We start from the raw sequence: 13,605 nt of genomic DNA, 5'->3' as shown, positions 1-13,605 counted from the left end.
CTCTCTCAGGCTTGCGGTGTGCACACTTTTCTGCACACCCCTCAGCTAATGGAATCAATCTAAAGAAAGTTCATGAAAAAGGTGATGTCAGCTGAGTCATTAGATAAGAAAATAAGTTTGGAAAGAGAACGAAGTCATTCCCAAAAGACAAGCCAGTATCTTAGTTCATTTGTGCTGCTGTAACAGAATACCACAAACTTAGTAATTTACAAGCAGAAATTTATTGGCTTACAGTTTTAGAGGCTGGAAAGTCCAAGATTGAGGATCCAGTGCGTTTGTGATTCTGATTCCAAGATGGCACTTGAATGCTGCATTCTCTGTTGGGGAAAAATGCTTTGTCCTCATGTAGCAGAAAGGGAACGGGTAAAGAGAGACTTTCACCTTCAAACTTGATCCCTTGTATAAAAGCCTTCATCCCTCCCATTCATGAGAGCTTTACCCTCATGATTTTATTAGTTCTTAAAGGCCCCAAATTTTAATACTATCACGTTGGGGATTAGGTTTTCACAAATGAATTTTGGAGGGGACACAGAGTCTCAAACCATAGCAACCAGCATGCACAAAAGAGATAGAAGACACTGGATGAATTAAAGCTGAAGGTGATCTCTCATGCCCTAGTCACACCTTCTACTTTTACTTATTCATTCAAATTCTTTGGAGCTTACCATAGGCCAATCAGGTATCAGAAACTGTAAATACTATAGAGAAGCAATCCCCAATGGTTTTGGCACCAGGGACCGGTATTGTGGAAGACACTTTTTCCAGGAACTGTGGCTGGATGGGGGCGTAGGGGTGGGTTAGGATGATTCAAGGGCATTACATTTATTGTGCACTTTATTTCTATTATTATTACACTATAATAGGCAATGAAATAATTATACGACTCATTGTAATGTGGAATCTGTGGAAGCCATGAGCTTGTTTTCCTGCAACTAGACAGTCCCATCTGGGGGTAATGGGAGATGGCATTAGATTCTCATAAGGAGCATGAAACCTAGATCCCTCACTTGTACAGTTCCCAATAGGGTTCATCCTCCTAAGAGAATCCAGTGCTGCCTCTGATCTAAAAGGAGGTGGAGCTCAGGCAGTAATGCACTGTAAGTGATTGGGGAGCAACTGTAAATACAGATGAAGCTTCACTTGCTCCCCTGCTGCTCACCTTCTGGTGTGCAGCTTGGTTCCTAACAGGCCGTGGAATGATACTGGTCCATGGTCTGGGGATTGGGGACCCCTGTTGTAGAGAAACAAAAGAGATAGGGTACTTACCTTCATGGGGTAAGTGTAGGGGATTCACCAAACAAACATCAATAAATATGTCATTACAAGCATGATCAGAGTAAAAAGGCAGAAAAAGACAATGTTGAGAGAGAAGGGGGTAAGATATGCAATTTAGGTAGCACGGCGTTGGAGCTTAGGGAAGGTCTCTGCCAACGGACAGCCATAGCCAGGCCGACATGTGCAGACTGAAGAGAGTTTTTGGCACAGAAGATCATGACTAGTAGTCTGTCTGCTGGACAGAAAACAAGTTACAAAAGAGCAGGTATGAAGGTGTGGTGTCCATTGTACTCCAATCGACTTAACTGGTCACCATCTGTTGAGGGTTGAATGCTGCTTCCTACAGCAAGGTTTTCCCCTCCTCTCAACAAGCTGTATTCTGTTTGGACATCACCTGTGAACTTCTTCCCCCAGGTGACTCCTGCTAGAAATAGTAGCTCCTGTTAGCCTTCCCATCTCCCAGGAGGATATCTGTTACCCCAGTCTGAGTTAGGAGTGTCGCTGTGAATTCAATTGCATAGGAGCTCACTGTATCATACAAAGGTGCATTGTGCAAGAAGTATTGCAGAGCATCTTGCCTTTGTTACAGTGGATTGCCTCTTCACAAACTGAAACAGTTGGAGAGGAAACACTGTTTATTCTCACTCTTTCCCCAGTGGGCAGTTAGATGCCTGACCCAGAGAGCAGTCTCCAAATAATAGTCTGTATAATGATACTGAACGAGGAGGAGAGAACCTTTGAGTCAAGCAGAAACAGGGCTGTTTGCATCCATAGGGAAGACTGTCATTTGCAAAGGCACCCACATGTCTATGGTTAACAGATATTAAAGGTCCCTGGCTTCCATCTCATGCACCATTTGGTTTTCTGTGGGAAGCCAAGTCTACATTTGATCCTCTGAATGTTGCAATTTAAGTATCCTTTGACCTAACCTGGAGGTGATTTCCTCCTCCAGCTTTCTGGGTAAAGAATGCTTAATTAGCAGGCTCCTAAAATAGCTTAAGATCAATGAGAAGGGAACGATATGCCAATTTAAGTAGAGGAAAAATGTAATAGGGATGAAGATATCATGGGACAAACCGAGAAAGATGAAAGATACTTTGGAGTCCACTTTATGATAGAAGATGTTGAGATTGTAGAGGGTGATCAAGGTCATGACCACAGCAGAGCGCTGCTCATCCTTATAGGGAAACTCTAGAATGTATTTGAGACATGACTGAAGCCCTCTGTGAGTGCTGTTGAAATAGAAGCAGCTCAGAGATATGGGGATACCAGAGACCCTAGTAGATAGATGTTCTTACCTGCAAAAGGTTAGTTATTGCTGGAATTGTTTTCATTTCTGCAAATCAGCATACCCAAAATATTGTGTATTGACTTATGAGTCTAGCTTGCATCTAAGGTGATCATTTCTGAAAATTAAGCATATCAAGCAGCATTTAAAATGTATAAGAAGAATCTAATTTTTTAAAAAAATATCTGGTAGTGCATTCTTCTGTCAATGAAACGATCTTTTTTTTGTACAAATTTATGAGGTACGGGGGCCACTTGTTACCTGCAAACATTGCATAGTGGTCAAAACAGGACTTTTAGGATATCTATCATCTAATCAACATACATTGTACCCATTAACTAATGTCTCATCATTCACTCCTTCCTCCCATCCGCTCACCTATTCGCATCTCTATTATTTATCATTCTACTCTCTATGTCCATATGTAGACATTATTTAGCACACACTTGTGAGTGAGAATATGTGGGATTTGACTTTCTGTACCTGGTTTGTTTCAGTTAAGATAGTTACCTCCAGTTTCATCCATGTTGCTGCAAAAGACATAATTTCATTCTTTTTTATGGCTAATATTATTCTGTGGTATATATGTACTACATTTTCTTTTTTCAGCCTACTATTGATGGACACTTAAGTTGATTCTCTATCTTTGCTATTGTGAATATGACTGCCATAAACATGTGAGTGTAGATACCTTTTTGATATGATGATTTATTTTCCCTTGAGTACATATCCAATACATTTCCATTTGAAATTGCTGGATCAAATGGTAGTTCTAATTTTAGTTAAGAAATCTTCATATTGATTTCCATAAAGGTTGTACTAACCAACAGTATTTAAGCATTCACTTTTCTCTGTATCCTCATCAACACCTGTTATTTTTTATCTTTTTATTAATAGCCATTTTGAGTGGGGTAAGATGAAATCTCATTGTGGTTTTAATACGCGTTTCCCTGATGATGACTGAGGTTGAGCAGAAATAATCTTTTGTGATTAAAAGTAGAACCTTCAATTTGGTTTTTGAAATTAGTATTTTTATGGGGTCAATGTCTGTGATGTAGCTAAAATTTAAAAAGAGATAATAACAAGTGTTGGAAAGGGTACAGAAAAAGATGAACCTTCCTGCACTACTGATGGAAGCCTTCTTACACTACCGATGGACTTGACTACACTATTGTGGGAACCTTCCTACACTACTGCTGGAACCTTCCCACACTACTGATGGAACTTTCCCACACTCCTATAAAAAGACACAGCCATTTTGGAAAACAGTCTGTCAGTTCCTCAAAATGTTAAATATAGAGTGACCCTTTGACCCCATTTGTTCCACTCCTATATATATACCTGAAATAAATGAATGTATAGTACCACACAATAGGTGGTATACAAATATGTATAGCAACAGTATTCAAAATCGCCAAAAAAAAATGGAAACCACACACGTCCATTAATGAATGAATACAGAAACATTCACGTGTTTATATATCCAAAGGAGTGACCAATCCATACAGAGAAGTAATACTTTGTCATAAAAAGAAATGAAAGGCTGACACAGGCTACAACATGGTTATACGTTGAAAACATCATGCTCAATGAAAGAAACCGGAGACGCAAAGCCATGTGTTGTATGATTCCATTTATATAATATGCCAAGACTAGGCAAATCTATAGACAGAATATAGATTAGTGGTTGCCAGAGATTGGAGAGAGAGGTAATAGGGAGTTAATATTTAACAAATATGAGGTTTCCCTTTTGGGGTGATAAAAATGTTCTGGAATTAGAGATGATGGTTGCACAACTCTGTGAAAATGCAAAGAACCACTGAATTGGATACACTAAAAGAGGGAACTTCAGGGTATGTGAGCAACATCTCACTGAAACTCAGCAAATCAATTATAAGCCAGAGTGTTCTTATGAAAAAAAGATCTAGGTCTAATACAGTTACAAACATGGTAACTAATTTATCCTACTTAAGCCATTAATTTCCTCACGTAATAATGTAAAATTACAAATGATCTTTTTTTAAAATCTGAAGCATAATCACTAATGTAGCAATTCAGGTTTTTTTCCTCATTGTTCTGCTACACAGAGACCTTAGTGTATGATAAAGCTGAGGGGAATGATCAATTAATCAAACTGATATGGATTGTGAAGAAAAATTTGTGTTTATATTAGTATTTCCCTTAGTGACCAGCTAATGTGATTTGGACACCACCCATTTACCCTTCAAGGCTCCTTATAATTATAAAAGCCTATAAAAGGCATATTGATTGATAAGTAAATTTCAGTAATTCAATGAAAGGAGAAATTACAGGGTCAATAGACAGGTGGTATTGGTCTTCATTACATTTGTAGCCAATAAGTCTTCATATAATCAGAGGACAGTACAGAGACCTTGAATAATCAGATGGTGGCATTAAGAAAAATCCTCAGAAGCGTTTGCGGAACACAAGTCTCATGCCTGACCTCCTTCCTCATACATTATGCAGAATGCATAAATACCCACCTGTTCTCTTTGAAATAATACACTGTATTCATTTAATAGTTGCCATTTCTAAAAAGACAATAGAAATTTGAAAGTCAACAGCCAAACTAAACAATGCTACAAGGAAATTATCAGACATACAGAAAGGGATATAATTCTGCAGGAAAAGGGACCTAGAGGCTTCAAAGGAGTGCAGGGGTGGAGAGATAGATGGGGAGATGAATAGAACTGTGGATGGCTAGAACAATGGACAGATAGAATGGCATAATGTTAGAATAGTAGAACAATAAATGGATAGAAAGAGATTTAGTTTAGATATTGGTTCTTGCAATGGAAGCTGAGAAGTCCCACAATGTGCTGTCTGCAAGCTGGAGACCCAGGAAAGCCAGTGGCGTCGTTGAAGAAGGTCTGAGAGCGAGAGAGACAATGGTGTAGATTCCAGTCCAAGTCTGAAGACCTGAGAACCAGGAGCATCAAGGACAGGAGATCAATGTCCCAGCTAAACAGTGAGGGAAAAAGAGGGAGAGTCAACCTTCCTCCACCTTTTTGATCTCTTCTGGCTTTCAAGGGATTGAATGATGCCTGCTCACATTGCGGAGGGCTCATCAGCTTTAATCTGTGGATTCAAATGCTAACCTCTTCCAGAAACACCCTTACAGACACACTCAAAAATAATGTCTAATTAGGGATCTTGGCATTCCATGGCCCAGTCAAATTGACAGCTAAAATGTGTCATTAAAGGGGCATTCCTGAGATCTCAGGCTATAGATGTAGGCATGCTTTTAAAGCAAAAGTATTTTTACTTTAGATTCAGGGGATACATGTGCAGGTTTGTTACATGGGTATACGGCATAATGCTGGGGTTTGGGCTTCTAGTGAATCCATACCCAAATAACGAACATTGTATGCAAAGATAATTTTTCAATTCTTAACCTTCTCCCACCCTCCCTCTTTTGGAGTCCCCAGTGGCTTTGTTTTTGTTTTAATATTTTTCTTTTCTTCTTTTTTTAAAAGAGAAAGTTTTACTTTATTACCAGGCCATTTTCCTTTTCTCTTTCCTTCCTTCCTTTCTTTTCTTTCTTTATTTTGTGTTTATTTGTTTGTTTATGACAGGGACTTGCTCTGTCACCCAGTTTGGTGGTCTTGCTCTGTCACCCAGGTTGGAGGTCTTGCTCTGTCACCCAGGTTGGAGAGCAGTGGTGCAATCATAGCTCACTGCAGCCTCGAACTCCTGGGCTTAAACAACTCTCCTGCCTCAGCCTCTTTAGTAGCTGAGACTACATGAAGATGCCACCATCATGGCTAACAGGCATGCATTTTATCTGTCCAGAATCTTAGCCACGGTGATGGAGGCAACTTTAAGGATATGCTGTTATCTTCATTTACATTCAGAGAGTTCAACTCACTCTGCCAGATGAGAGCCCTGCCCCATCCTCCCTCCTCCTGCTCTGCACTTTTTTCTTCTGTTTTTCTCTTACTTTAAAGGCAATTCACAGTCTCCAACTCCTTTTCCCTTGTCACCATGTTCTGCATCCCTTGTGGCACCTGCAGCAAGCAGAAAATGGCAATGGTGCAGACATCCCAGTAAGTTTGTGTAATGTGTTTAGTCAACTACTTAGTTTTCCAGTAAAGGACTTCCACCCTTTAAAAGAAATTGAATTTTCTTTCATTAACTCATACATTCAAGAATTATATCATAGGCTTTGAACTTAGCTCTCAGGATACAAATGTGTTCAGATTCTATTTAAGAATTCCTAAGTTTCATCCTTTAGACTTTTTGCATTACTTCAATCTCTCATGTTCTTTTACAGACAGTAAGCTACATATTTCATCTCTATTCCTTCAAATAAAAGGGTGTGTGGTTTAACTCATGCATCACCACCATCTTTTGGAAAAAGAGCAGAGCTGATATTAAAGGGCTGAGATTGTGCTTCCAGGAAAAAAAAAAAAAAGCCAAGATTATCTCTCTATGCCCTACTATGGTCCAAACTTGCCTGAAGGTGTTGGCATGACCAAACTTTCAAATGGATTTATGACATCAAAAAAACAACAGGTAGATCCGATGCAGTCAAATCGTTGGCTAGTATGTTTGAGTGGTCTCAGGATGTTTGTGCATAGAACGTCTGGCACAAGATGATCCCATATTCCCACAGACATCACAGATTCACCTAAGGGAAAGGAAGATTTAAGAAGCATCATGGTTGAGAATAAAGGTCAACCCAGGTGGACCTGCACGGACCAATCCTTGGAACCAATGGAAATAACAACATTTATGTGGATACCATAGATAATAACACAGATGCCTGGATACCACCATGCCCTATCTGTACTCCCTGGTCCAATACAAACAAAGCTTACCAGTCCTTTTCTTTCCAACAAAAGACAGTATCCATGTAAAAAATAGTCCTCTGACTTGTGTCTTCATTTCACCAATACAAACACATTCTGTTCTTTATAAACACAATGTACTATCCCGTTCTTGTATTACTATAAAGAAACGCTTGAGACTGGGTAATTTATAAAGAAAAGAGGTTTAATTGGCTCATGGTTCTGCAGGCTGTACAGGAAGCATAGTGTCAACATCTGCTTCTGGGGAGGACTCAGGAAGCTTATAATTATGGTACAAGGAGAAGGGGGAGCAGGCCATTCACATGGCAAAAGTTAGGAGCAAGAAAGAGAGACAGAGAGTGAGTGTGTGTGGGTGGGATGCCACATACTTTTAAATAACCAGATCTCACAAGAACTTACTCACTATCACGAGGACAGCACCGGGAGGATGGTGCTAAACTATTCATGGGAGATCCACTCTTATGATCCAGTCTCCTCTTACCAGGCTCCACCTCCAATGTTGGAGATTACAAATTAACGTGAGATTGGGGAAGGGACACAGATCCAAATTATATCACTCAGGTTCTTCTGTATGAGAGCAAGACTCACTGTAGATTGTACAAAATGCTGCGATTTATCCCTGTCTGAGTCCACAAGAGCATCTGGGAGAGAGAAACTTATTTTGCTAGAGCACACTCAGGAAGACTGCTTCAAGCGATGCTCCCAAGAGGCTCAAAGTACACGGTCAGCTGCATGCCATGAGATGCTTTCACAATGAAGGATGAGTTCCTCAGCGCATTAAATTTAAAAGGTGGATCCAGGGATAAACATGGAAAGAAATATTATGGGAGATTGTGTCTTGGCTAAAGGTATAAATGTAACTTTTAGCCATGGAGAAACATGAAGTCTTGTGTGTAGAAATAACCAAACCTTTATACTAAATCTGAAAATTAAGACTGTGCTCCATTATAGTTCCCCTGCCTGGCCAGCCTCAACAGCACAGAAAGAAACATCTTTAGATACAATCCTGATAACCCTACATCTATTCCCTATCCACCATCCACTTACCAAATGTACCATCCATCTTTTCCTATGTTCCACTGTATCAGGATCTAATGAATATTTACTACTGTATTATTAAAATAAAGTACGCTAGAGAAAAAATATTATTAAGAAAATCCTAAGGAAGAGAAAATGTGTTTACTATTTATTAACTGGAAGTGGATCATCATAAAAGTCTTCACCCTCATCGTCTTCAGGTTGAGTAGGCTAAGGAGGAGGAGAAAGAGGAGAGGTTGGTCTTGCTGTCTCAGGACTGGCAGAGGCAAAATAAAATCTACAAAATCAAACTTGTGTTATTTAAGAGTAAACCATATCTGCCTTCCAATACACTTGGTAGAAAGTTAATCTTTCTCTTAGATTTTCACACTTATGGTCTAAGCAATGGGAAGAACTTCATCTTTCTCTTAGAGTTTCCCACTTAGTTTGTCTAGTGGTAGGACAGAAACATCCTTCTATTTTTTCCAGGTTATCAGCCTTTTGAAGGATTTTCTTCCAAACCTTTTTTTAAAATGACTATTTTAAAATATTATTTCATTTCTAATATATTTAGGGGGTACAACTGCAGGTTTTTTACATGCATATATTATGTAGTGGTGAAGTCTGGGCTTTTAGTGAACCCATCATCCAAATAGTGAACATTCTACACAATAGTTCACTTTTCAACCCTTTCTCCCCTGCTACCCTCCCCACTTTTGAAGTCCCCAGTGTCTATTGTCTCCATCTATATGTCCATGTGTAAGCATTGTTTAGCTCCCACCTATAAGTGAGAGCATGCAGTATTTGATTTTCTGCTTCTGAATTAATTCACTTAGGATAATGGCCTGCAGGGCCACCCATGTTGCTGCAAATAACATAATTGCATTCTTTTTTATGACTTTTTTACTCCATAGTGTATATGCACCACATTTTCTTTATACAATCCCCTGCTGATGGACACTTAGGTTGATTCCACATCTTTCTAATTGTGAATAGTGCTATGATAAACATAGAAGTGCAGGTGTCTTCTCGATAGAATGATTTCATTTCCTTTGGATACATATAGCTAGTAGTGCGATTGCTGGATTAAACCCTGGTTCTATTTTTACTTCTTTGAGAAATCCTCATACTGTTTTCCAGAAATGTTCTAACCCCTTTATGTGGTTTGGCTATGTCCCCCACTCAAATCTCAAATTGTAGTTCCCATAATTCCCATGTGTCATGAGATGGACCCGGCGGGAGGTAATTGAATCATGAGGTCAGGTCTTTCCAATGCTGTCCTTGTGATAGTGAATATGTCTCACAAGATTTGATAGCTTTATAAAGGGGAGTTTCCCTACACACACTCTCTTGCCTGCTGCCATGTAAGACGTGACTTTGTTCCGCCTTCACCTTCTGCCATGACTGTGAGGCTTCCCCAGCCATGTGGAACTGTGAGTCCATTAAACCTCTTTTCTTTATAAATTACCCAGTCTTGGGTATGTCTCTACTAGCAGTAAGAACAAACTAATACACCCTTGACTGAATATCTGAGCAATTCTCTCACCAGCCAGTTGGATTCACTATTCTCCTCTCTCTTCCATGTGTGCAAGAGCCCCAGTCCTGCCTTGTGCTACACTCATCAGTCTCTGTAAACACACCTAAGGAGATGAATAGTTAAGAAAATCTGACATTGTACAGACTAGAATGTAAGAAAAAAAGTCCACTTACCATTGCCCTTCAGCCTGACTGTTTCTGTCTGGGTAGCCTCCTTTCTCACTTTCCTCAATGATCTTTCCATTCATAACCATTCCTTCAAACCCCACAGAAAAGCCCTGCTAGCCTCTCCCTGAAACGGTTCCCATTTCAGGACTTCTTACACTGCAACCTATTATTCCAATCACATTAGGCATCTTGTTACAGTGTAGACTCCATTTCACGATCCCAGGTGGAGCTAGAGATTCACCATGTCTAGCAAACCCTCCCATGGTGACATGATACATATCTGTTTTCCTTGAATTTCTCCCCTCTCCCTTCTTCAAGTGTTTCTCCTCCATTTTTCTAACCCTACTTGCTGATGTTTTCTGTCATTGCATCTGTTGATTTTCCCCATTTATCTAACTTTACTTGCTGGTGTTTTCTATGTCATGGGGTCCATTGATTTCCTCACTTTACATTTTTCCTTGGGCTGTCACTGCATGCACACTTTTTGTTTCACTTACCAGCTCTTTGCCTCTTTTATATCTACATCATAGATGTGCTGCAACTAATTTCACTCTCATACCTCCAACCACACACCTGTGATGCCTTCCTGGATGTGCACAGACACTCAAAGCCGGCAAGTCTACAACACACTCAGCATGTCTCTACCTACGTAGTTCGTCCACCTGCATTTCTTCCTTCCATGTGCTCTACCAGTCACTCACACTGGAAAATCCAATCATCAACCTTATCTCCCTTTCTCCTTAAGCCAGGGGTCTTGAAACCCTGGGCTATGGACAGGCACTGGTCTGTGGCCTGTTAGGAACTGGGCCACACAGCAGGAGGTGAATGAAAGCTTCATCTGTATTTACAGCCTCTCCCCATCGCTCACATTACCACCTGAGCTCTACCTCCTGTCAGATCAGCACTGGCATTAGATTCTCATGGGAACTCGAACCCTATTGTGAACTGCACATGCAAGGGATCTAGGTTGTGTACTCCTTATGAGAATTTAACGCCTGATGATCTATTAGTGTCTCCCATTACCCAGATGAGACCATCTAGTTTCAGGAAAACAAGCTCAGGGTTCCCATTGATTCTACATGATGCTGAGTTTGAGTTGTAAAATTATTTCATTATATATTAAAATGTAATAATAATACGTGCATAATAAATTTCATGCACTTGAATCATACTGGAACCATCCTCCCCACGACCGTTTTGTGGAAAAATTGTCTTCCACTAAACCAGTCCCTGGTGCCAAAAAGGTTGGGAACTGCTATCTTAAGCTTCTCCTCCCACATCCATCACCTACCCCAGTGAATGGCCATATTCTGATGATTGAAACTTCTAAATATTTCCAAAAAATCTCACCACTCTCCTCTAGTTTACTTGTTTTGTTCACACCCTCGTCTTCTCCTGGCTTGTCTTTTACAAAGTTGTCTACATGGGTCTCTGCCCTTAGGTTAATGACATCAAACCTACCCTCCATTCAGAAGATACTTCTAAAAACACGCATGATTATTTAACTCCTTCCATCTCTTCAATGGCTTCCCATCACCTGCAGGATATCATCAAAACTAATTAGCACACTAGACCAAGCTGTGCAAGCCTCATTTCTCCATGTTTCTTGTCTCTTAACTTTATGCTCTGACCACTTTGTACTCCAAGGGTGGTCCATGAATGGGTAGCATCAGTCTCAGCTGGGAGATTGTTAGAAATGCAGAATCAAAGATACAACCTCAGACATAGAGAATTGGAACCTGCACTAAGCAGGATCCCAGGGGGTTGAAATGCTCAAAGCATGGTAGAAAAGTGCTGCTCTAACACAGAATTCCCAAACCTAGATTCTATGACACACTCTTCCAGGAGATACTCATTAATTCATTAAGCAGTTGCTACACTTATATTTATTTATTTATTTATTTATTATTAGGAAAAAAAATGCTTCTACTCTAGTTTGAGACAGGGTCTTGCTCTGTTGGTCAGATTGTAGTGATGCAATCATGGCTCACTGTAGTAGTTACCTTCTGGGCTCAAGCAATTCTCCCACCTGAGCCCCCTGAGTAGCTGGTACTACAGGCATGCTCACAGCTAATTTTAGTACTTTTTGTAGAGATGGGGTTTTGCCATGTTATCCAGGCTGGTCTCAAACTCTTAATTGTGCTGAATTTAGTTTTTCTGTTTGCTTCCTTTTTGTCTTTTATATTTTTTTGCATTGATTATTTTCTTTGTTCCCTCAGGGAGGAGATTAGCTATTTACATAACTTTGATTTTGCTTTCCCAACAAAACCAGCCCCTCAATTGCTCAGGATGTTATTATATTTACAAATTATTTTCTTCCTGTCTCTTTAATAATATTTTGTTTTTTAAACAAATTGAGTATAATTTATTAATTTAATGTGTGTTTATTTTTAAAGGTTTTTACATTGGGGAATGTCTCTTGGGCTTTATTTATACTATAGTTTTAGACACATAATATTTTACATATTTTATCCAAGTGGTTTGGGATTAAAGTTTTGATTTCTAACCTTGAAATTCATTTGCTGGTTTGAAAATAAACAAATTCATGAGGTCCACAATTTTTGTATATTCATAGTCCTTTTATGCTTTGTCACATAATTCAATTTACGTGATTATTGTTTGAAATATAGACTATCTTTGTGGACTAATATATGGCTAAATTTTATAAAGGTTTTTGGTATCTATATCATGAAGACATTGTCTGAGGGGACAGAAAGTGATAATGTAGTAAGGTTTAAGTATCAGGATTATATTAACCACATTAAAGGAGTTACATACACTCTCCTTATTCTGTAATTCTGTATCATAAAGTTTATAGATTTAGCATTGTTTCCATTGTAATTATTTGGTAGAATTTACTTGGAAAACAGTCAGGACCTAAAGTTTCATTTATGGGAAATGTTGAAACCCATATTCAATTTTTGAGACCCATATTACTATTGAAACCCATACTTACTTGAAATTTTCTTTTTTTTTTTTTTAAGTAGATGTAGTACTGCCCAAATTTTCTGTTGCTTCCTGCATTGGTTTCACAGTGTTATGATTTTCCAGGAATTTTTCCATTTCTGCTTACTCATCAAATGTATAGCCATAGTTTTAGTGGTAATATTCCCTTATTTTCCTTTCATTGTCAATGATCTGTAGTCCTCCTTTTTATTCTGCACTCTGGTAATCTGTGCTTTAAATTTGTCAGTCTCAGTCATGATTTATCAATTATAATCATCTCTTTGAATTTCTTTCCTAATTTTGTTTTCAATTTCATTGAATTGTGCTTTAATCATCACCTGTCCCAGCATAGACAGAAAAATAATAAACATGGGCAGAATATCCTGCTGTTTTATAACAAGTCTAAAGAACATGTTTGCGGAAAATCCTTCAAGATTCATGACATCAACCCTTCACCTCAACTATGCTACTCATTGGCATCAATAGGTCCAAACCTCCTAGAAAATGATATTTGTAAATAATGCATTTTGGTAATTTTAGATG

At 39.0% G+C, this 13,605-nt stretch overlaps 1 long non-coding RNA gene across 1 annotated transcript; it reads left to right on the top strand.

Annotated features, from left to right (window-relative positions):
• The first annotated feature begins 1,047 nt into the window (after positions 1–1,047).
• On the top strand, positions 1,048–5,519 carry LOC116556522. Its single transcript, XR_004271057.1, has 3 exons — positions 1,048–1,191; positions 2,412–2,414; positions 5,509–5,519. It is a non-coding gene; the product is annotated as an uncharacterized LOC116556522 (long non-coding RNA).
• The last annotated feature ends 8,086 nt before the right edge of the window (positions 5,520–13,605 follow it).

This window comes from Sapajus apella, unplaced genomic scaffold, assembly GCF_009761245.1.
Source record: "Sapajus apella isolate SASKATOON/1434 unplaced genomic scaffold, GSC_monkey_1.0 scaffold17, whole genome shotgun sequence".
NCBI classification, from domain to species: Eukaryota; Metazoa; Chordata; class Mammalia; order Primates; family Cebidae; genus Sapajus; species Sapajus apella.
Note: the sequence above shows the minus strand (reverse complement) of the source record. Positions and strands in the feature narration are given on the sequence as shown.